The following is a 23,027-nucleotide window of genomic DNA, read 5'->3' as shown; positions in this document are numbered from 1 at the left end:
CTCAGCAATTAAAGTAAGACTATTTGACTTTCTAACAGACTGATTGACTTCACAGCAATAGCAAGGATGGAACAAAAAGTGTGAAAGCACAGATTTGTTGTGTGGTACTTAGGCATCCTATACTCTACAACCATCCATATTCTGCACTGAGTGTTGGCAGGTCTTTAAAATCCATTGTATAATGGCACTACCAAATGATAGGAGCGGCATTCAAAAAGATCCTGCATTTGAATTGGAGAGAAAACATATGCAGATGTAAACATTTAAATGAAAATGCAAGTGCCACATAACCACAGAAAGTGGTATAGGAACCTGGGGGATGCATATAACTTTGTGAGCTGATTTTGAGAGGAGTTGTGAAGTAATGGTTCTTCAAATTTTATTTAGACCACATTGCTATTTTCCGAGCTAAACAGTCCTTATCTTGTTGAAGTAGAGTATAAGGACTCAGAAGCCAGGGCTTCAGATCCTCTTCATAATTCCTCTCCATTCCCTGTAATCCTGCAGAAGATCACCATGCACCTCCAAACAGGTTCCACTGAGAGAATGAGAATTTTTGGATTAAAGGGAAAAGAGGAGAGGGTTTGGCAATTTGAAAAAAAATATAGGTAATGGGGTGATAGGCATTGTGAGGTGATAAGGTACTTACAAGTCGGACAATTAAGTTCGTGAATTTGTTGCAACAATGTTGCTAACCTTTTTTGATATCAGAGGAATTGTTCATAATGAATTTGTACCAACTGCACAAACAGTTAACCAATTCTGCTATTTGGAAGTTCTAAAAAGGCTGTGTGAAAAAGTTAAATGACCTGAACTTTTCGCCACCAATTCATGGCTCTTGCATCACAACTATGCACGAGCTCACACAGCACTGTCTGTGAGGGAGTTTTTAGCCAGTAAAAAAATAACTGCATTGGAACACCTTAATCTGGCCCTCCATGACTCCTTTCTTCACCGGATATAAAGGAAATATTGAAAGGAAGACATTTTGATGACATTCAAGACATCAAGGGTAATATGACAACAGCTCTGATGTCTATTCCAGAAAAAGTGTTCCAAAATTGCTTTGATGGGTGGACTAGGCACTGTCATTGGTGCATAGCTTCCCAGGGGGAGTACTTTGAAGGTGACCATAGTGATATTCAGCAGTGAGGTATGTAGCACTTTTTCTAGAATGAGTTCATGAACTTAATTGTCAGGCCTCATAATGGGAGAAGTGGGGGTAAAAAGTATGTAGATCTATGGAAGAGTTCAACTGTGCAGGGTTTTAAAAATTATGCTTAAGAATCCTCCAAATTGAGAATCCCCGATAAACAGATCAATGGACCTCAATTCATGATTTTGGTTCATTCCTACAAAATGCCTGATACTACATCTCCTTCTTTCCCTTAATTATTTTTCTGTGTTTTACCATTTATTTCTAAGGAAATGGGCTCATATGGACAATCACTCCATGTGCAACTCATATCCTCTCTTCTCCTTCCAACACACAGGCATGGAGGCATTTTAGTTATCCAGAGATATAAAAATTAGCTCCTCATTGCAAAGATTTGGAGGTGCCTTTCATTAACAACAAAGAATTATTAGGGTGTTTTGAATAGGGGAAAAATAACAAAAGAGTAACATTCAAATCTCCCTGGGGGGGCAGGGGGGAATTCTATGAGGGGGGGCAGGGAGGAATTCTATATTCTATTTGTGCCAGAATTTGTGTGTAGCTCTAGGTGTTTGTATACCCATATCTTTGTGATTTATGTTTAAAAGGAGGTCCAAAGGTGAGCATGCTGCATGGAGTTTTATTTATCCTCCCAGATTCGCAAGATAATTCACTCCAAGTAAATAGAAGTGAATAGGACAGTTTGAAGTTTTATTGTCTTTCAAATGAGAGAAGATTGAGTTAATTATGATATCAGATCATCGCAAGATTTCGTGGGGTTGTAGACTAGCTGACACCATGTCTTAAAGCCCCAATTCTGCTCCTTAATATTAGCTGTAGGCTGGTGAAAATGTAGCTCATAGTGAAGCAAGGATGTATGAATATATAAACTCACATAAGCACTTACGCACACGTACATACCTACTGAAACACACAGTCTCACTCACATTACTGCACATAAACCTGGTGATTTGCAGATTTCTGAGAAACAGCAGCATATTTGCCTGATACGGTAGAAGAATAGAACTATAACAGCCCACATTGGAAATTAAGTGAACTTTTCCTAAAAGGATTTAAAGTTTCAGTAGAATAAACATTATACACTTATACACAAAGATGAAGAAAATTAAGCTAAGAGCTCATTATTTCTCAGCCCTGTGATTTAAAAAGAAACTTCTGAACTTCTCAGTATAGCACCCCCATGGACTTACCTATTGGAATAAAACAAATGGTAATAGCCTGCATTATTTTTGTCCTTGGAAGATGGAAGTGAGGAAAATCTTAATGAGTCTTAATTGTGGGTGATGACAGTGAAAGGTGAGTAAGGGAGACCTTGTGTGTGAAGTTGCTCCTCCGGCTAGAAAACTTATGTGTGAGAGCTAAAATCTAAGAGACTATTTTTGTTTATCCTTGACAGTCAATTAGAAGAGGAAGTAAATCTTGTTTTGCAGCTACATAACCAAAATTCTCTCTAGTTAGTGGGGGGAGGGAGAAGGAGAATCATACTAGCTAAGGTGAATAGAGACTTATCAGTATCTTCCTCTTTGAAATTCCAGGAGAAGAGGTCAGAATCTTCCAATGTTCCTTTGAAATGTCAAACCTCAACTTTAATAATACTGGCCTCACGCAAGCAGCTCTGCATACAAAAAGGGACTAGAAAGCTGCCAGTCAGGTTTACTTCTGTCTGACTGAATGAACGTGCGCAAAGGCAGGCAAAGCTTCTTTGTTGGGAGTGGAGGATGGAATTTAAAATATATTCACTTATTTCAACTAACTGAAGAGGGACAGTCGTGTGAATTAGTGATTAGTGTAAATTATTGAACAATCTACTGAAAATTTCATTCCAGGATGTCTGTACACACTAAGGGTTAGATGAGCACTAAAAGACATGCTCTCTTATGAAGCAAGTTCATGCATGGGCTTAGCGGGGATGTAGGTTTAAAGAATGTGTTGTATTACATTGAAATAAATATCAGGGCATGAGCTCACCTAGCAAATGACTGTATTTTGAAGACCTAGTTTATAAATGAGTAGATAATAGTTGTTTTTTAGAAATGTATCATTGGAGCATTTTGTTGATTCGAGGGAGTTATAAGCTTCTCTAAACATAAAAGACACTTTCCAAACCTTGAGTATTTTATATATACATGGGCTGAATTGTATCTTCCCAAAATTCACATGTTGAAATCCTAATTCCCAGGACTTCAGAATGTGATCTTATTTGGAGATTGGGTCTTTAAAGAGGTAATTAAGTCTAAATGAGGTCATTAGGGTTGGCCCTAATCCTATGACTAATCCAATATGAATGGTGTCCTTATAAGAAGAGAAAATTAGGCCCTGACTCATCCAGAGGGAGATCCCATGTGAAGACACTGGGAGAAGATAGTAAACTATAAGTCCAGGAGAGATCTTTCAGAAGAAACCAACCCTTGATCTCAGACAGAATTCTAGCTTCCACAATTGTGGGAAAATACATTTCTGTTGTTTAATCCACCCAGTCTCAGGTACTTTGTAATGGCAGCCTATGGTGAACTGAATGTCTATGTCCCCCAGAATTCATATAATGACGCTCCAATCCCAATGTGGCTATATTTGGTGATGAGTTCTCTAAGGAAGCAATTAAGGTTAAATGAGGATATAAGGGTGGACTCCTGATCCATAGCATAATTGTCCTTAAAAGAAAAGACACCAGAGGGCTCTCTCTTGCTGTTTCTCTCTGAGCACCCACAAAGAAGAGGCCATGTTAGCAAGTAGCTAACATGTAAGATATGGCCACCTACAAGCCGAGAGAAGAATCCTCAAAAAGAAACCTACCTTGCTAGTAACTTGATCTTGGACATCCCAGATTCCAGAAATGTGAGAAATAAATTTCTGTTGTCACCCAGTCAATGGTATTTTATAATGACAGACTGAGCAGACGAATACACAGCCTCAGTAAACTAATATATACAAAACTTAGGTCTCTGTTGTGGGTCCAGTTCTAGTCCTTTCCAAAAGCTCAGGAACTGGAAATTATATAAATGTATTAATGAGATTTTATAGTAAAAAGGAAATTAAAACATAATTAATCACTGAGTACCTGTGTTTCCAACAGTCACATATTTCCTATGACATTGAGTTCCAAAAATTTTTGCTGTAATGTCTTTACCTTCAAGACTTTAAATTAGTGTTGGAAATATAGTTTGTGAATTTTAAATAATCTAATAATTGTTTCAATTATATTATGTATATTTAAATTTATTTAATATTTGTAATTGTTATTATTAACATTAATCCATATTATAATACATTTGCATTTTTATGGATTTTTCAAAGCACTTGTATGAGTTAGTTATTTTTCAGCAGCCTGGGACACAGATATAGAACACAGCAATGATATTATACACCCAAGGAAACCTGAATTTGGGGAGGTTGCATATACTGCCCAAGGTCTTAGAGGTTGGAAGGATGTATGCTCACTGGCAAAGGGGTTATAATTGGAGGGAGATGAGAGACTTGGTGGAAATGAGTAGTTCAGTCATGCCCATAAAGTTTAGAATTTTTTCAGGATGAATTGTTCAGTTATTGTTTGTATAACATTAAAAAAAAAAGAAGTTACCTAAAATAACGACACAATCAGAAAAATGAATATTCAAAGAAGGAGTGGACTACAGACCAATATCATATATTCAATAGCTCAATCTGAGTCCCTTTTGCTCTCTCCAAGATGATACTGGCATTTTAAACCTGACTTTGAACAAGGAAAAACCTTCCTTCCAATCCCTCCCTAAGGATGACCATTCAACAGGGATATGGTCATCATGAAGAAAAACAGGACTCCTGGTTTAACCATTGGTACAAATAGTGCCTTGGAGACTAGAATAACTAACCTTCTGGGAAATGGCAGATATCTCTTTGCTGTATAGCAATGTGAGAATGGGAGAGGATCTACTCCATGTGCTTCCACACAAACTTTCTGAATTCCAAGGAATTCACACTCTTAATAAGCCATAGTACTAGCCATGGTGGGAGGGCACACTCCCTGTTCTCACGGGTTCTACTATATAATTATAGAGACAAGACTAACACTTTGTGAGAGATAATTTGCAGTCCAAGCAACATTCAACACTTGCTTAAGAATGGTATAGATGTTTATTAGACTTAACTTTCAACCTTTAATGGACTATCAATAGCAGCCCACATGAGAAGGAAAGCGGAGAGTAGGTCATTTTTCTCTAGTTGGATGTTAGCACCTGAGATTTACAACTGATATGGATCAGAGGATTTGCGATTGGCTCCCAATTATAGCTAAAATTAAATCGGGGGGGAGGGGGCTTTGAAAAGTTCCGCTTCCAAAATTCTGTACAAAACAAAGGCATTTTGGACTCAGATACAGTACCATCCGAGTGGCATTATGCATGAGAACAATGCTAAAAACAAAACAACAAAACAACTGTGACCAAAAAAAAAAGAAATCAGAATAAAAGTCTCAAGATAAGAGAGAACAAAAGTGTCAAGGTAAAAATGAATATTGAACAATGTACAATAAATCAAAGTGAATATTGATAATATGAAAGGCAATTTTAAGAGTTTTAAATAAAGATCACTGAAGCAACTCAAGAATAGTGTGAAACTAAGAGTTCGAAACTATCAAAACAATAAAATGTAAGAGGTGTGAAGCAGCAGTGTATTTTGAATGTTTCCTTCATAACGATCAGGATCAGGAATAAAGATGCGAAAAAGGTGAAAATAGAGATTCTAAGTCCCACCACATATCTAATGCAACCAACTTCTTGCAAAGGGATCCAGGAATCTGTGCTTTTGTTAAACTTGTGTGGTGATCCTGATGAGACTAATTGGCAGACAGGCTTTTGAGAACCACTGGTTTAGAGGACTGTCTGAAGCTAGAAATAAGCACCCTATGTTCATGTCAGCATCCAGACTCCTACTGCTCACATTTTCTACAGCAATTCTAGATAATGGATGAAAAGACTTCCTCAGGCTTCACTCCAATTCCATGAGGTAGAACTTTATGTAACGCAATGAAAAAAGAGTTCAGAGAGATTGATTCTGAAGACGTTATATAGTTGGACGTTGGTTTTCTTATGACAAATATGAATTGTATTAGGTGAGCTATAATATCATTTACAGGTTCAAAGTTAAATGAATTTTTAAGTTATATTTAGGAATGATATTTGAAGAAACCACAGAATTCTGTTTAAGACATAATCAGAAGCCCATTGTCTGGACAATGTGACATAGGCATCTGAATTGGGGAAAGGAGACATGATATCAATTCTCCAAGTCTCTCCTATTCCTATAATGCTTTGTTCACCTCAGACACATAATAAATACTTGTATTTTTAAATAAGGTAGTGAGGCAGTGAAAACAGAGTTTCTTGGGTGTGTCTTGGGAAATACAAGATGAAATTAACTTAGCAATGAAATAACCTAGCGCTACTATAAGCTAGTAACCACTGACTGAGAGGTCAAATCTTAAATTTGAATGTCTAGAATAAATGAATCCAAACGGATTTCTCAGAAGGCTTGCTGAAAACAAAATAAAAAGGAAATAGTGACAAGGGATCCGGGGCAGAATGAATAAAAAATGGAGGTGAAGTTTTAGAATAACTTTGTAGTCATAAAGTCATCAAATTTCAGGTTTGCCAGGAACCCCAAAGGTCATCCCTGCCAATCACACGTCTAATATTTAAAAACCCTAATTTTTCTCCCCTCCAGTGAGATGACTCAGTACCTTGGAAGACTCTTCTTCCCCTTCCTCGAAAGTTCCAACTGTAAAATGTTTCCTTCTATAGAACTTTATCTTATCTCCCTGACACTTCTTCTCTTAGCATCTATTATCACAGGGACCTACGATGGCATAAGTCTTATCTTTTCTACATGCCAGACTATATATTTTAAGTTCACTATCACACACACACACACACACACACACACACACACACACACACTTCCACTTCAACAGACGTTTTTATTTACCTATAAAAGATCCCTAATTTTCTCAGATATTCTTCAAATGGTGTGATTCTTAAACCCTGATTTTCTTCCTCTGAACTTCATGTAGGAGTTCAGATTTAAATAACTTTAAAATAGCAGAAAATTAACATTATCCTTGTTTCTAATGTTTTACTTGGATGAATGTTCCCTAACACCAATATGCATCTTTTGGTAGCCTCTTTTGTGAGAGTTATTCTGTATAGTCAAAGTAATCATACCATGACTCCTTATTTTTTTCAGTTAAGATCTAAATCCTTATACAACAGTATTTTGTATCTCAATGAAAGCTATTCATGAAAATTTGCACAGTATAGAGCCTTGTGTCAGATGACTAAAAACTTTCTTCAATGTTTATATTAATCCATTACCAAAATGTAGTTATGACTTTATAACCCATTACTTATCCAAGTAATCATCTGTGCAACTATTCCATTTTTTTCTTACTACTTACAGAAAAGGCCTTGCCAAATGTCCTGCTATATGCAGATATGTCATAACTACCTGATATACCCCATATAACATGCTAGTAGCAGACCAAAATTAGTCCTTGCTTTTTTTCCCTTGGTGAACTCTTGTTGGGTTCCATAGTCATGAATTTTTCTAAAGCCATGCACTTACGAACCATCTCTTTATATTCCTTTATAAAAACTTGCTGAAGTTTGATGTAAAATTCATGAGTAGTTGAAGAAACCACCCTCTTCTTCCTTTGCAAACCAATTTGTCATTTGAGCATTTCAGTTCTCCATTACATCTTTTATTCGCCAAAGTCCCTCAAAGAACCTTGAGCACCGTTTTTGAAACTTCACTGAAGACTCCTAAAATATAATTAATCTCAGTCTCCAATCCTGAATTTATGTAAGGCAGCAAGATGTTTTAAAGTTTTCTTCAGCAACTATGTAGACTTTATGTTTATTCTCTTCAATAATATACCATTCTCGTCAATAAAAAAGGCAAAATCAAATAGAAGTTGGGAAGTTCTACTTTGTCTTCAATTTCCACTCATATTTCATGATGAAAACTATAAGGGTGTGTGTATACACATACACATACACATATACATATACATACACATATACATACATATACTTGAACTTCCTGCTCCGAATAGATTTTGGAGAGTTTGGTTTGTCTCATTCTTTATTGAAAAACCATCTCAGGAACTGGTAAAATTACCACAAAATTACTTTTTTGACTAGGTCTACTGTGAGATGAATACAGGCTAGCATCTAATTCATCACTCAATCACGCCTGACAGAAGGACTTCAGTGCCTTATTGGGTCCCTGGGGACTTGAGTTAGTTCACTCAAAGTGTCTGGAGGTTTCCCTTCTTCCAAGGTCTATTTGTTGAAGGTTATTTTGGGGAAAGTTAGGAAGAAGATTAAAATACAATACTTCTGAATGTATTGTAGTATCTTTCCTCAAAGGAATCTCATCTTATTTTAATTCAAGAAGCTCTGGATCTGTGAACTGACTCAGTACTGAAAAATGGGTATGGAGCCATTATTCTCTATAATGTGAGCTCAATTAAGGTTTCTGTTGATCAGACATAGAGGTTTTGGGTTATATAGATTGTTTTACTCTGTTTGGGCTGCTATAACAAAATATCACATATTGACTATCTCAAACAGGAAACATTTATTTCTCACTCTTCTGGAGGCTGGAAGTCCAATGTCAATGTGCTGGCAGATTTGGTTTCTGGTGCGACCCCACTTCTTGGTTCATAGATTACTGTGTCCTTACATGGTGGAGAGCAGAGAGAGGAAGTAAGCTCTTTTACAACTCATATACACACCCTTAATTTTGTTCATGAGGGGTGTACTATCATGACCTCATCTAATCCGAATCACCTCCCAAAGTCCCCACCTCTTAATACCATCACACTGGGGGTAGAGTTTCAACATATGGGTTTTGGTGGGACGCAAACATTCAGTCCATAACACAAATCAAGCAGCCCTTAAGTGACATGCCCATTTATTTTGATTTGGTAACTCCATCAATTAGCCATTACAAATAGGGCAGGCCATTTTGATAACTTCTTCTGATCAGTGACAATTTAGTTAACCAACACCACCCAGTGTTGTCACTTAATCTCAGCCATCCAGTCTTCCCTCAGATCCACTGAAGTCACTGAGCTCAAATCAATGGTTGTATCTCTCACATTCATCCCCAGTCAACAAGAGGTTGCTAATTGTTGGTTCCCAAGCTCATTTAGATTTCAGGTTACCTGATGGCCTTGTTAATCTCAACATGCTGATGAGCTGTTCAAACGATATGATTTGGTAGTTTAATGAGCTTTTTCAAATTACTATATTAGGAGCATCGTCCTTTGCAACTTTCTACATCCTAAGTGGAGGAAGAAAGTCCCTGCCTTTGCTGTTAATATTGTGTCTGTTCAAAATGTATCACCTCCCTTTCTCACTTTCAATGTACACAGACTCTGCAACATGAATATTTGACTTTTTCTTTCTCTGGAATTGGATTTTTCTGCTTACTGATTATTTGTCAGTTAGCATTTACCACCCTGTACACGTGTATTTTACTTTTTCATGTGTGACTTTTAACACTGATGTAAACTACACATTTTTTGATAACAGAAGGCATTTATACTTTCAGTAGCCCTGTCCATTCCCACTTGAAATGGGAGTAGGCACACAGCCAGCACACGGAAACTGCTTTTGAATGAATGTGGACTTTCGGACAAAGCTCATCAGAGATTGCATTGTAGCTATTATTTCTCTTTCTCTTCACTACCATCAAGCGCTCTCACAGAATTAGATTTTAAAGATGACTGAATAGGATTACGGTATTTGTACTCTTTCCCACGTTCTGAGTGAGGGGTTTGGGCTGTGGTGAGGAACAAAATTTCAGTCTCTCTCCGTGCTAGTACATTATGGCATAGATGAGGGCTCTCTCTGTCAGTAACTTGGTCACGAGTCTGTTTTTGTCCATATTTATGGGCATGTTGTACCTATAGGTTAAGGATCCCAGTGTTAGCACTGTCATCTGTTGGAGTTGAGACCTGACTCTTTTTGGTCCCCACTGGAAATAGCAAATTCAGATGATGAGCTCAGGGATCACTAACAACACAGTATATGAAATTCACTAACTTAGCACTGTAACCAAAGGAATCAAGTTCCCTCACATAAATCACCAGGATACCACCACTGTGTCAACCCAGAGAGCACAGCAGCACGCTAAGAGTTGGAGGCCAAGTAAGCCTGCCAATCGAATAATGCTTTTAGCTTTAAGCTATTCAATCCAAGTAATTAAAAATGAAAAGATTTGTGTATTTATAATGTGACTCTTCATAAATTTTGTGTGTGAGTATGAAAGAGAAAAAGACCGACAGGAAGAGGCAGAGAGAAAGAGAACACAAGGGAGAGAACGAAAGAGAGAAAAAGAGAGAGAGAGAAGCAGAGGGAGACCAGAAAAAATAAAAGCAAATAATAGCCTTGTTTTTATTTGTTACTTAAATTAGGTCCTCAATTAATACATCTCTGATTGCCTTAGGACAGTGCCAGAAAAGATTAATGCAAAAGCGCTTCATCCTACCTTTTATCTCGATTGTGTGACAGAAGTCTTACAAAGTTGAAAAGCTGCTAATTTAGTAGTCAACAGTGTCAAATAAAATTTCTAAAGTATATGTCTATAAAAGAACATCTTAGCAATAAGGCACAGCAAAACTATGCTTCAAAACAGTGCAGTCAGCAAATCTGTTTCAGGTTTTGAAATATCTAGCAATGACATTTATTAGAAAGAAACTATAATATATCAGTGATATAAAAAGCTGTCTCTTTATCAGCAATGCTTTATTATAGGCACTAATTTTGTGCAAAATCCTTCAGATTCTTTGCAAAACACCTGCTGAACTTAAAGAAATATGGTGAGTGCTTGCACAGAGACAGATGTAGCTTAATCACATAATACCAAATTTGACTCTGTGGTGCTTGACAATAAACGAACTGAGCATACTAGTACAGAAGGCTTAAATCTTCCTCAAATTTGTATAAAGTTTTCAATGAATATACTGTTTGTGCTGATTCTTTCTTCATCAAGTTTGAGGGCATAAACAAATATCAATTATAAGAATCCTATTAAGACTGACTTTTTAAAATTAAATTAAATCACAACAAAGACTGTGGTCTGAAAACCTCCTCCTTTCTCCCCCTGCCTCTCCTCCCACCTATTTCAATTTTCCTGGCTGGCTGCTTTCTGGCTACTTCTCTCTTTGTAGTTTCCATCCATGCATCCATCCACTCATCCATTCATCATACCCTGTTTATTCTATCAGATTACTTGAAAATTTCATGTTATAGATGAATCTGCTTCAAGGTCAGATATGATGGCATTATGGCTCAGTAAAAGATGGAAATAGAATACGAAAGACCATTTTCTCATTCTCTCTTCTGCTGCACACGATTAGTTTTATATGTTGATTGATTTTTGGTGGTAGGTTAAGTCGATTTCAATGAATTTCACTCACCCAGTGTTGATCAGATTAAGATCCAAAATTGTTTACCCATATCACTTTTTCTCTTCTCTCTTCAAAATCTTCTAATTCATATGTTCAGAAGACATTTTATTTGTACATGTATGAGAGAGTCTCTAAGTGTGCCTACATGTATTCTCATTCCCTGGTGAATTAACTATTCTTTCTTCATTGATTCTTATTTGCATTGTAATGTTAAATAATGGTACTTTAATTTTACTTCTTCAGATAAGCTGTGTGCTTGAGAAAACCATAAAACAATGAAACCTCATGAATATTTATATCAATGACTACACAGCATTATAGTCATAATCTCTGGAACTAGTTCTCACCAGTTCAGAATTAATTATCAAGTTCAGTTTTAATTGCATTCTTCTAAATTACAACCCCTCCCTCTCTAAAAAAAAAAAAAAGACTATAATGAATTATCTGGTAAGTACTTTACTGGGACTAATGCATCTAGGAGAGCTTCCTAAAATCCCATTCTTAACGTCTAATAACCAAACGAAGGCATATGATCCCAAACCAGCGTTCTAATCCTTGTTATCCAATGTATTAGACATTTGTGGCTGCTTCTTGGGGTTTAATATATTTTATTTTCACTCAATATTCAGTAAGAATTTAATTGAGTTTGGGAAACTTTTTATTAAAAATTAAACCCTAAACACTCTTTGCTTGCTTTCTTATACTTGTGAGTCTGAAAGAGCACACAGAGAGGAGTATTTGATGGGGTAACCTCTGGAGAACAGTTGTCCCTTTATTACAAAAAAAAAAAAGTAAAAGACATGTTTAGCACTAAGACATAAAGGTGTTAGGGAGTAGGAGTATTGATATATGTTATTTGAAATAAATCAGATCCACCTAAAAACTTTCTAGTTAGGATGTTAAATTGCAGGAAAATAGGAAAGAATAACAATAATAATTTTAGAATAAAATATGGAAAATTACTTGAAATAATGTAAAATTTTAAATATAAAGATGTTAAAACTTGATTGAATCAAACTTTCAGAGACATGCTTATTTCATAATGTAATACATATTCTATTGCATCTGAAATCTTTTTTTACTGTATTTTAAAACGAAGATATGTGAAGACCAACATTGCATTTGTGTGTGATGGAATGACAACAAATGAAGTTAAACAAGTGCTACTTTGACCGTATTTATTCCCAGAACTTTCCCTCATACTCAGTGATCAAATCTATTTATAGTTGAAAGGGCAGGAGGAAATCAGGACAATAGACGTATCGTTTCAATTGCAAACCTAAATTCCTACTTAGATATCATTCAAGCAACTGAGCTCAATTGATTCACCCAGTAGAATTCCTTGATTCAAATGAAAGTTAAGTCAAGTTTAATGAAAATTTGGTCTGGACCACGTCCAATGTTTGAACCCAGGAATGTCAGGAAAAATATGGGCAAATAAAGAAATTTCACAAGGATAGTTGTGGCAGAATTGGGTGAGCAAAAGGAAAGAATATAATTATGTACACCCCCCATAAAAATAAAAAGAAAAATCGAGAACAAAGAAAACAAGTACGCACTTAGAGGTTAATGTCAATGAATGACATAGAAGATGTAATACAGTACATAGTTCCCCTTCTCCTCAGGGGATATTGTTCAAGACATCCAACGCATGCCTGAAACTGAACCTGTGGATAGTACCAAACCATATGTATGTGTGTATGTGTGTGTGTGTGTGTGTGTGTGTGTGTGTACTCACATATGTATACATACATACATATATATATATACATATGCACATTTTATGTTCATATCTTCCACCCACAAATTTAATGTCGTTTCCATCTTAACTAAGTGCTTATTATGCCCTGTGTCCATAACTTCTGCAGTTTGAGGTGCAACAGCAAAACTAGCACAATTCTTTTTTTCCTTTTTCACAATTTCACTGATAGATTTGTTCTTACCACAGATCTTAGCAACCCCAGCATATGACTTTTTTCTTTCCTTATTAAGTCAAGAACGTTCACCTTTTCACTTAAAGGAAGCACTTCATGGCTTCTCTTTGGCGTATCCGAAATGCCAGCATTACTACTCTTGCGCTTTGAGACCATTAATAAGTAAATAAGGGTGACTTGAACACAAGCAGTGCCATACCATGACAGTGGATCAGATAACCGAGACAGCTACTAAGTGACTAACCAGTGGGGAATATATATAGCAGGGATATGTTGGACAAAGGGATGATTCATGTCCCAAGCGGGACAGTGATGGATGGTACAAGATTTCAAGTGAGAACATGGAAAGTAAAACCGTGATACAGGGGGACTACTGTGCCTGTTACACAATCTATAGAAAGCCACAGGAGGAGGACCTGATGTTTTGAAAATTAGCTTTCGGTTTAAGCAGAGGCTCAGTCACATAAACTGAAAATAATGTTTGAATGTACATATGAATACATGAAAGCCCAAATAGATTAATATATTCATATAAAAAAACATCAGCACTGACAGTCAATTTCTAGGATCTAACACTTTTTTCAGGAATGAAGAATTTTGGTTGGAAGTACAATCAGTTCACTGGTGTCTTTCCAGGGCCTGCTATAGTGCCTAAGACAGAGAGGCACTGAATAAATGAGACTTGTTCCAAATCCAAAGATAGAAATACATTTGTCTAGAAATCAGACAGAAGATAAATATTGTCATACAAGTGTATTTAATTCCACCTGTCTTTTATTCCAGATGTGTCCCTAAAATGCTCGTTACATTTCTACATCTTACTAAGAATTTCATGAAGGCACTGACAATGACACGTATCATCCCTTGGTTTAATGAGATTCCCACATGGCTTTCTTGGGTGGGGGAGGTCTGCCCATCCTTGGTAGCCCAAGAATTCATGTGAGTGACTGTACCAACAGGGCAGTCTCTTCCTTTGACATTATTTATGTGGCAGCAATTGGGAGTCACAGATTAGATCTTTTAAGAAAATCTTTTTCCTGCTCTCTGGCCAACAAATAGTGACACTGGCCTATTTGATCAATGTAACTCTATTTTAAGTCAGTTTAAGTAGAGTGAGCTACAAAAATGGCAGAGAATCAGATGAACATTTTTTATTTGGCCTCTTTTTCTAAAGGGAGAAAATATCCCAATTGCATGATTTTCATCATCTCCTGCTTGAAACCCATTGCTGCCCAAATCAGACACAAACAGCAGCATCTGAGCTATATGATCTGTCTCTTTTAAAATAAAGTGTTAGAGCATACCACTGGTTTTTGACACATTTATTCCATAATATATTAGACACAGTGGCACTTCAGTCATTATTAAACATCTGACAAATGTCTAATTAAGAATACATAACGTATAACATACGACACAGCATGTGTTTTTATCACACTGTATTGGAATCATTACTAAAAGGATAGAGTAGATGTGGCATGCTGTTTTTGTAGTTCAATGACAATGTGACAACAATGATCACTGCAGTAAAATGACTTAAATGTTTATATAGATTGTCTTCTATGGACCTTACGGCAGACAACTTTCATTAAAAACACATTTTTATGAGTCCCCTTTTTATTACCTATTCTTTTCATTCAAATTCTGATATAGTCCACCCATATGTGGAAACTATTCTATGACAAAAACTGCCACACCTATCTTTGAAGGATCGAAAGAGCACTGCCCACAATTGTAGAACAATTCCACATCTGTCAGAACTAATGGAAATGGCAATATTTTAAAATAGATTTAAATGCAGGATTAGCATTAAAAGGGGTACAAAAACATGAAATATCACCTTAAAAATGGATGAATGTAAAAGGTAAAGAGCAAGAAAAGGAAACTGATGGCTTCTTAGGCAGTGATTTGTTTAAAATTGATGCGTTGCTCAATTTTAAGTGAAAATTCTTAAAGTATTTAAAAATTCTTAAGTGTGATTTTCCCCAAGAAGGTTGACAGTCTATCTAATCTAAAAATGTGCATGCCTTATATTGATTTGTATAAATTTGCATATAGTAAGAAATCTTCACTTTTTGTGTGTATAGTTCTATGAGTTTTAACACATGCGTAGATTCTTGTAACCACCACCACAAACAGGATGTAGAACAGTTCCAACAACCTAAAGAATTTACACTCGCTGACCTTGTGTAGTCATTCCCCCCACCCCAGACACTCCCTCATAACCCTAACAAAATGATACAGCCACTCTGGAAACAATCTGGCAGTTTCTCACATTTTAATTTGACCCATAAATTATTACCATATTTACAGAATTGTCTAGGATAAAAATGTGACTTTAACATATTGGATATTGATTTACCATAGAGTACACCACAGAAAGAGCCCCAAAAGTAAAAAAGTTACCATTTTTCATGCTGATGAAAACTGGAGTCTATAAAGAAAACCATCCCACAGGTTATCCGCTGTTGACACATACCTATGAGAAAGTGAATGATGAAAAAACTGAAGCTCAAAAGTCCGTGAAATCATCTTCTTTATATATTCTCTTATAGGGGCTATCTCTCATAACCTGGTGTCTTTAGCTTGAGTTCAATCCACATGTCATTTTACGTAGATATATGATTCCCTTAGCTCTGTGTAATGCTCTTTCCTGATGCATACCTGAGCAATCACTCAGGATGAGTAAACTGGGCATTGATTGGGGGATAATAAACTTCCTTGCCCCATGCACACTCTATAACTGTCCTTTTGGCTCCAGCCACCAATCCAAACTCTTGTATTTTCATTTTTACTTTTTTCTACATCCCTATCTATTTCTTCATTCTTTTTGAGTTTATTGTTCTGTGTACATTTCTCATGTAGGGTTGGAATCTAACTTCTTAAAATTAGTATAAGAAGTATAAGAACCACACATGGTCCTTGCGATTGAAATTACGTTTCCAGAAGCTGGTGCATCTAACTTTGGTTATATCCACCAAGTTAGAAGTGAACAGAGAAAAACACCATTAAGAGAGTAGTGACTACAAAAGAAAGTTTCTTCCCTTAGCTAAGAGGTTGGACCACATGACCTCTATTTCCAAGTCTTAATGACCATTCCTGGAATGCTATAATCCATGCTAGGATATGTTAATTTACCGACTGAATGATGCTGTACCACCTCCCCACATCACTTGGCCTGTGTAGAATGAACCCTAGTGAGTTTAACAAGCATTTAGCTGCTTGTTAAAATCAAGCTTCTGGAACTTTAATTAATGATTGACTTGTCACCAGTTTTACTTTATTTGAGATTCTGACTTTTCATTTCAGGGCAAATTATGCTCATCATTTGGCAAAACCTCAGCTGGGGTTATATGATGGCAGGTTTTTAAGTAGCACATTTTTATGCAATGTCGCATTGACAGGACGTTCACTTGTCCACGTACACTAAGGTCCTTAGTGTTTCTACTTTTCACTGGATTCTTCTCATTTGGTATAAAGTGCTTAGTAATTCATGGAAATAAAAATTGAGATAAAAAGGAAAATATGCAAAATCTTGGTTAAATATGCATATGTGAAGAATGAGGTGAGCACATGATAGAAAAGGAGAAAATTATTCTCATAGGGCCTAATTGCAATAAAAATAATGTCACTTAGAGACCCATATAGAAGTTGCCATTCAAAGATATGTGACAACACACATATACACACACATGCACAAACACAACAAAAATACTTTTTACCAAATGAAGAGTTAATTAAAGCATTTCCTTTAAAATAAAGAAAAGGTAAATGTGCCTGCTATAACACCTTCTACCCTATATTCCAGATGGAATATCTACCATAGAAAGACAAGAAAAGAAAAAAGTATGAGGTTGCAAAGCAGCAAACACATTTAGACTTGTTTCAACAGAATATATTTGAATACATAGAAAACTAAAAAGAATCTATAATAAATTATTGAATTCATAAGTACATTTATAAATATTGCTAGAACCAAAATTAACATTCTTTAGTTGGGTACATTTGTATATGGCAGCAATAAGCACTTGTAAAAATGTAGTGAAAATATTTCTTATAGATAAATAAATTATAAACAAAATTTAATAAAATATATGCAAGATCATCGTGGAGGGTTTTTTTGTTTGTTTTTGTTTTTGTTTTCGCTTTATGGAAAAAGATAAAAAATAAACTAAATAGGAAGACATTTCCCCCATGAGAGTGATGTGTATTTTCATTCAAAAACAGAGAAACTGGATTAAGAGTGTAATCACTTTTACTTGGAAAATTGGTTTCTGAAATCTACCAATTTAGCCATAATACATTCAGTCCAAGAAGAACAAATACATACTCAGAAAAAAAGAGAGAGCCCTGTATCTTGAAACATGAAAGTGATATTTCTTCAATATTAAAAAAAAGAATGAAACAAATGAGGAGATATACCATATTTATGGATTAGGAGACTTTGTATTTCAAATAGTTCATCCACATTGATACAGAGTTGCATAGAATCAGTGTCATCTCAAAGTCCCAGTAGATTCTTGCGTGGAGTTTGATATATTGGTTCTAAAATTTACATGAAAAGGGAAAGATCAAGAATAGCTAAATCACTCTGGAAGAATAGAAAATAGAAAAATTTGCTTTTCTAGATATCAAGACTTAAAGATATGGTAATTAAGACTGTGTGACAAGTAACAGAGATAGGTAAATGTTTTATAAAAATGTGAGAGAGATGGAAATTTAGAAGAGTGGGGAAAGAGGAAATAACCAACAAATAATAATTGTAATAGAAAATAATGAAGCTTTCCTAGTGCAAACTCTAATAATCCATTTTCCGCAGATGAAAGTCCTAATAATGAAGTCAAAACTATAAATGAATTAGCATACACTATACGACAATGCCTTTCAGATCATAGAATAGAAAACTGTTTCTCATGTAAGACATAAAAATATTATCCAAGACTCAAAGTATTGATTTTACAAGTAAGAACTTTCATTTACAAGTAAGAACTTTCATTCATTAAGAGGTATCTTAAAGACAATAAAAAAACAATTCAAGTTTTGGAAAAATTAATTTACAACACACATAACCTGGAAAAGGATCTAGAATCTGGAATACATAAAGTAGTCCTGCAAAAAAATACAAAAACAAAACAATAAAATTGGGGAAAAAAACAAACTACAAAGATCAGACAATTAAGTTCTCCCACTTCCCACTGTGTGGAAAGTTAGCAAACGTAATTGTCAGAACTTTCATATGTAAAAGAGAAAAGCGGTAAATATACAAAGACATTTAATCGTATTGGTGATTAGTTAAATGAAAATTAATTCCATACGACACCATTTCATGTCCATTATATTGGCCAAAAAAAAAGTTTGAAAATAGCAAGTGTTTGTAAGTAATGGAGCAACTGAATTAAAATGTTCAGCTTAAAACTGAAGAAATTTTGGGACACTGTATATACTGCCATTGGTTGTGCAAATTCACACTATCCCTTTAAAATTATCAGAAATATGTAGTAAGATTAAGATGACTTTACCCTATAAGTTTGCAATTTCACTTCTTAGATGTAATATTTAAAAACTCATTGATGTGTGCTTCAAAAGATATGGCCAATGAAATTCTTAGCAGCAATTTTAGCAATAGCAAAACTTTGAAAAATATGAAAGTGTATCAATAGAAAATTGTGGTGTATTCATACAATGCTATACTATACTATGTATAGCATTGAGAGAGATGAATTGTAGCTATAGATATCACCATAGAGAAATCTCTTAGTATAAAATTAACTTAAAAAAGACAATAAAATTAAATGAATAAATGTCTTCCATTAAGCATGTTTTAAATGTTAGTAATGACTGACAGGTGTGTGTGTGTGTATGTGCTTTGAAACAAGTCTTATACGCAAATACAGAAATCAGTGAGCAATTCTGAGATTTTTATAGTTTTACACCCTTCTCTCTCTCTCTCTCTCTCTCTCTCTCTCTCCCACACACACACACACACACACACACACACACACACACATCTATTGATATGGTTAAGGTAAAAGTGCAATACTTGTTTATAAAAATCTGTTCTTGGTAAAGATATTGCAATATAAGTAGTAATTTATAATCTTATATGAAATTTGTTTTTTTTTCTATCTTTCTGATATTTAAATTTTAAACCTCATCTTTAAATGCATAGTGCTTTACAATTCACACACACACACACACACACACACACACACACACACACATTTTCTCAGTTGGTCGTTGTATCTTTCCTTTGAAATACTATCATCCAATAATAGAATATAGGAAACTGTGGATCATAAATGTGAAGTGACAGTGAGAGCACGTAGCAGTATCTAGGATAACAGGAAAACCTCAAATAGCACTAAATGACATATTTCCAAACTCTTAAATGCCAAAACTATTTTTCCATTATATTTATCCATCTAATCATTATTCATTAATTTTCTATCCATGAGTAAATTAGTAAGAACACTTGAACTTTCAAAGCACACATAGACCAAAGCCATAGCATGGTCCTCTTTCAACCTTATAATGACCCTAGACACTAAGTTTCTCAAATAATACAATTCCCATTTCCTGGGAAAGTGAGATTGATAGTAGAGTCAGAGCTCTTTTGCTTTCAAATGACAAATACGTACATATTTTTTAACTAAGAGGTAGATTTCTGGCCTATGTAACCAAAGAAAAGGTATTCTCTCTAACCCTTGTCTCTGTCTACCTCAGCTTACCATTGTTATTCTCTGCCACCAATCCTCCATGAAGGTGAAACCATGGGCACTAGTATCTCTGATCTTTCACCCCTACTCCTGTGCCCCCCCAAATTCCCCAGAGGAGATTCTTTCTTAATGGTTCCTGGAAAGAGCTAAAGGATAAACTTTTCTCCAGCCTGGCTCATATGCCCACAGCTATATCCAGAAGGACTGGCTCTTTTACCTGAAGAAGGGAAGAGGAAGGACCAAAACCTTATCATCTACACCTGGTCATATACTTCACACTTTCTCCTCCCATTTCAGTCAGACAACAGTGGACCAATGTCATTCAGTGAATCACTCGATGTCACACAGTGAGTAGCAAACACATGACGGAGTTCCTACCCTTCTGAGTCTCATGTCAATATTTATTAATACTAATACCTTACTAAAAGTTTTAGAAAGGCCCATATTCACCAAGTTGTTGTATCTCATTCTTTTCAAAATAAAAGCCAACAATTTGGGAAGTATGAAAAATTGCCTCGACCACATCATAAGTGACTGGTTAGGGGATTGCTTTTGAGCTGGGGATAGAAAACAAGCCAGATGATATACTGTCTCTATAAACTATAGCACAGTAGAATTTGTTCTCAAAAGTGTTCTTCATTTGCAAGTGTTGGACAAGGCAACACTCTCCAGCAGACAGACAGATTAACTCCCAGTGGTAGCTACAATTTTCTTGATGATAAAACCTTTTGGGGGCTAATTTATACATCATCTTTTTTGGCACTGGAATCCTTTCTAAACACTTCAAAGGGTGTGCTCGTACTCACACAATACATGAAGCAATGTTTTGCATATATTTGGTATTCAATAAGGGGGTCATTACATTGAATTAAATGCAAGTCACAGCCATACAAATTGAGCAAACAAGCAACACATATTTAGTAAGCACTGTTTGAATGTTCAGACTAATTTTAATGTCTTCGTAAAAACTGAAGAAGAAAACATTATAATATACCTTCCAGGTAGTTAGAAAAACATGACTAACTTACGAAGAATTGTTCTAAGTTGAGTTCTGGAGCGCTTGGTACCGATAATGTGTGCTGTACGGGTGTGGCAAAGGAAGACTGTGAATTAGAGATAATTACAATAAGAAAGTGGGCTCTGAAAGAGGACTTTGAATGAACGTTATAAAAGATGGAAGATGAAGGGGCAAGGAATAAAGGGTATTTCAAGGGGGGACATTATGAGCAATTGTGCTGAGGTACGATGGCGCTAAATTATCTTGATCTGCTGCTGCTAAGTTTATAGAGCATTCCCCATATCCAAAGTGCTCTGGGGAATAGAAGAATGAGGACAATTTCTGTCTTTTAGAATCTCTCTCCCTTAATAAAGAGATAAGAAAAATAATTATTCAAAATTTTAAAATACAAGGTAGGAATAGTAATTTTGCTGGCTATGATTCATGATCACTGAGGACTTATTAATAAAACTAGGTACCTGGGGCTCACCCAGGAGTTTCTAATTCAGTGTCCCTGGAACCCACCCAGAGTTTGGTTAGAAGGCTGGCTATATAAATATACAGCTGTGATAGGCAGGTAACCTATACCTGGACAGACAAAGAAAGACACACACGAAAAGCTTGAAGGAAGAATGGACAGGACTCTATGTCTGATAGAAATCCCAGAAGGTCAATGTCATTAATTCAAATCCTAAGCGATAGGATTTATGCAGTTGTAAGGCAGTTAAGAGTGGTGGGGTAATGATAGATGGATTCAGACATGGTGGAGTTTGAGGTAACCAGAATTCTAGGATAGTGGTCACATGACTCAACTCTTCAATATCTGTGTAGACATAACATTAGAAAAGAAGAGGAAAAGAAAGATTCAGTATTAAGCCCAAGAGGAAGAGAAAGAGAAAAAAAAAATCAAGAATTCTAGCTAAAGTTGGATGGAGACTCTGAAATAAGTTTAGTCCAAGCAGGAATCAATAAAGGCAATCATGTACAATCAACACTTATGTGGATTTAAGTCATGTGATTCAGGAGCTTAAAATAGAGTTGAATTAGACCAGATGGCAGCTTTCAGAGCAACAGCCTAGGTGCAAGAATACTTTTCTTTAAGGAGATTTCACTGAGGTACTCCTGACAGAATTTTACATCAAGTGAGGCAGGATTCAGAGTAAATCACAGCTGAAGGCAGAAGTGGGTGTAATATAAGCATGGCTTTATGGAGGTATGAGTGCTTCTACATATATATATATATGTATATGCAGTATTGAAGAGACCAAAAAAAAAAATGGCTTGAGGGTTTTCTGTCAGGCTGTACTCCTCTTCTCCCATTCACAGGCAATTTACTTTGAGCTGAATCTTGAAAAGAACATCTTGACATCTAGCAAAGGGGTTAACCTTTTAGGAAGCTTTTCAATATTTATACCTCAGAACACTTGATAAGTTTTTCCCTTTCAGGATTAATCCTGCACACGTAGGGGCCTTTACAACACAATCCTGATTCCCATCTACGTGTAGCTCGAGATTTTCTTCTTTTTACTGTCTCTTCTCTCCTTAGGGCAATTTCATATGGCTTTGCTCCCATTCCAAGGGTAGGAGAAAAAAATTCACAGATTTTGACTGGAATTTCCTTGGATAGATAGATCAGTTTGAAAAGAATTAACATCACAGTGTTGAGTCTTCTGATCTAAGAAAATAGGACAATGTTCCGTTTATTTGGCTCTGTTTAATTTCTCTCAGAAATATTTTATAATTTTTAGTGTACAGT

This window comes from Rhinolophus ferrumequinum, chromosome 19 (assembly GCF_004115265.2).
Source record: "Rhinolophus ferrumequinum isolate MPI-CBG mRhiFer1 chromosome 19, mRhiFer1_v1.p, whole genome shotgun sequence".
Lineage (NCBI taxonomy): Eukaryota > Metazoa > Chordata > Mammalia > Chiroptera > Rhinolophidae > Rhinolophus > Rhinolophus ferrumequinum.
The sequence above is the reverse complement of the archived record's forward strand: the minus strand, read 5'-3'. Positions refer to the sequence as shown.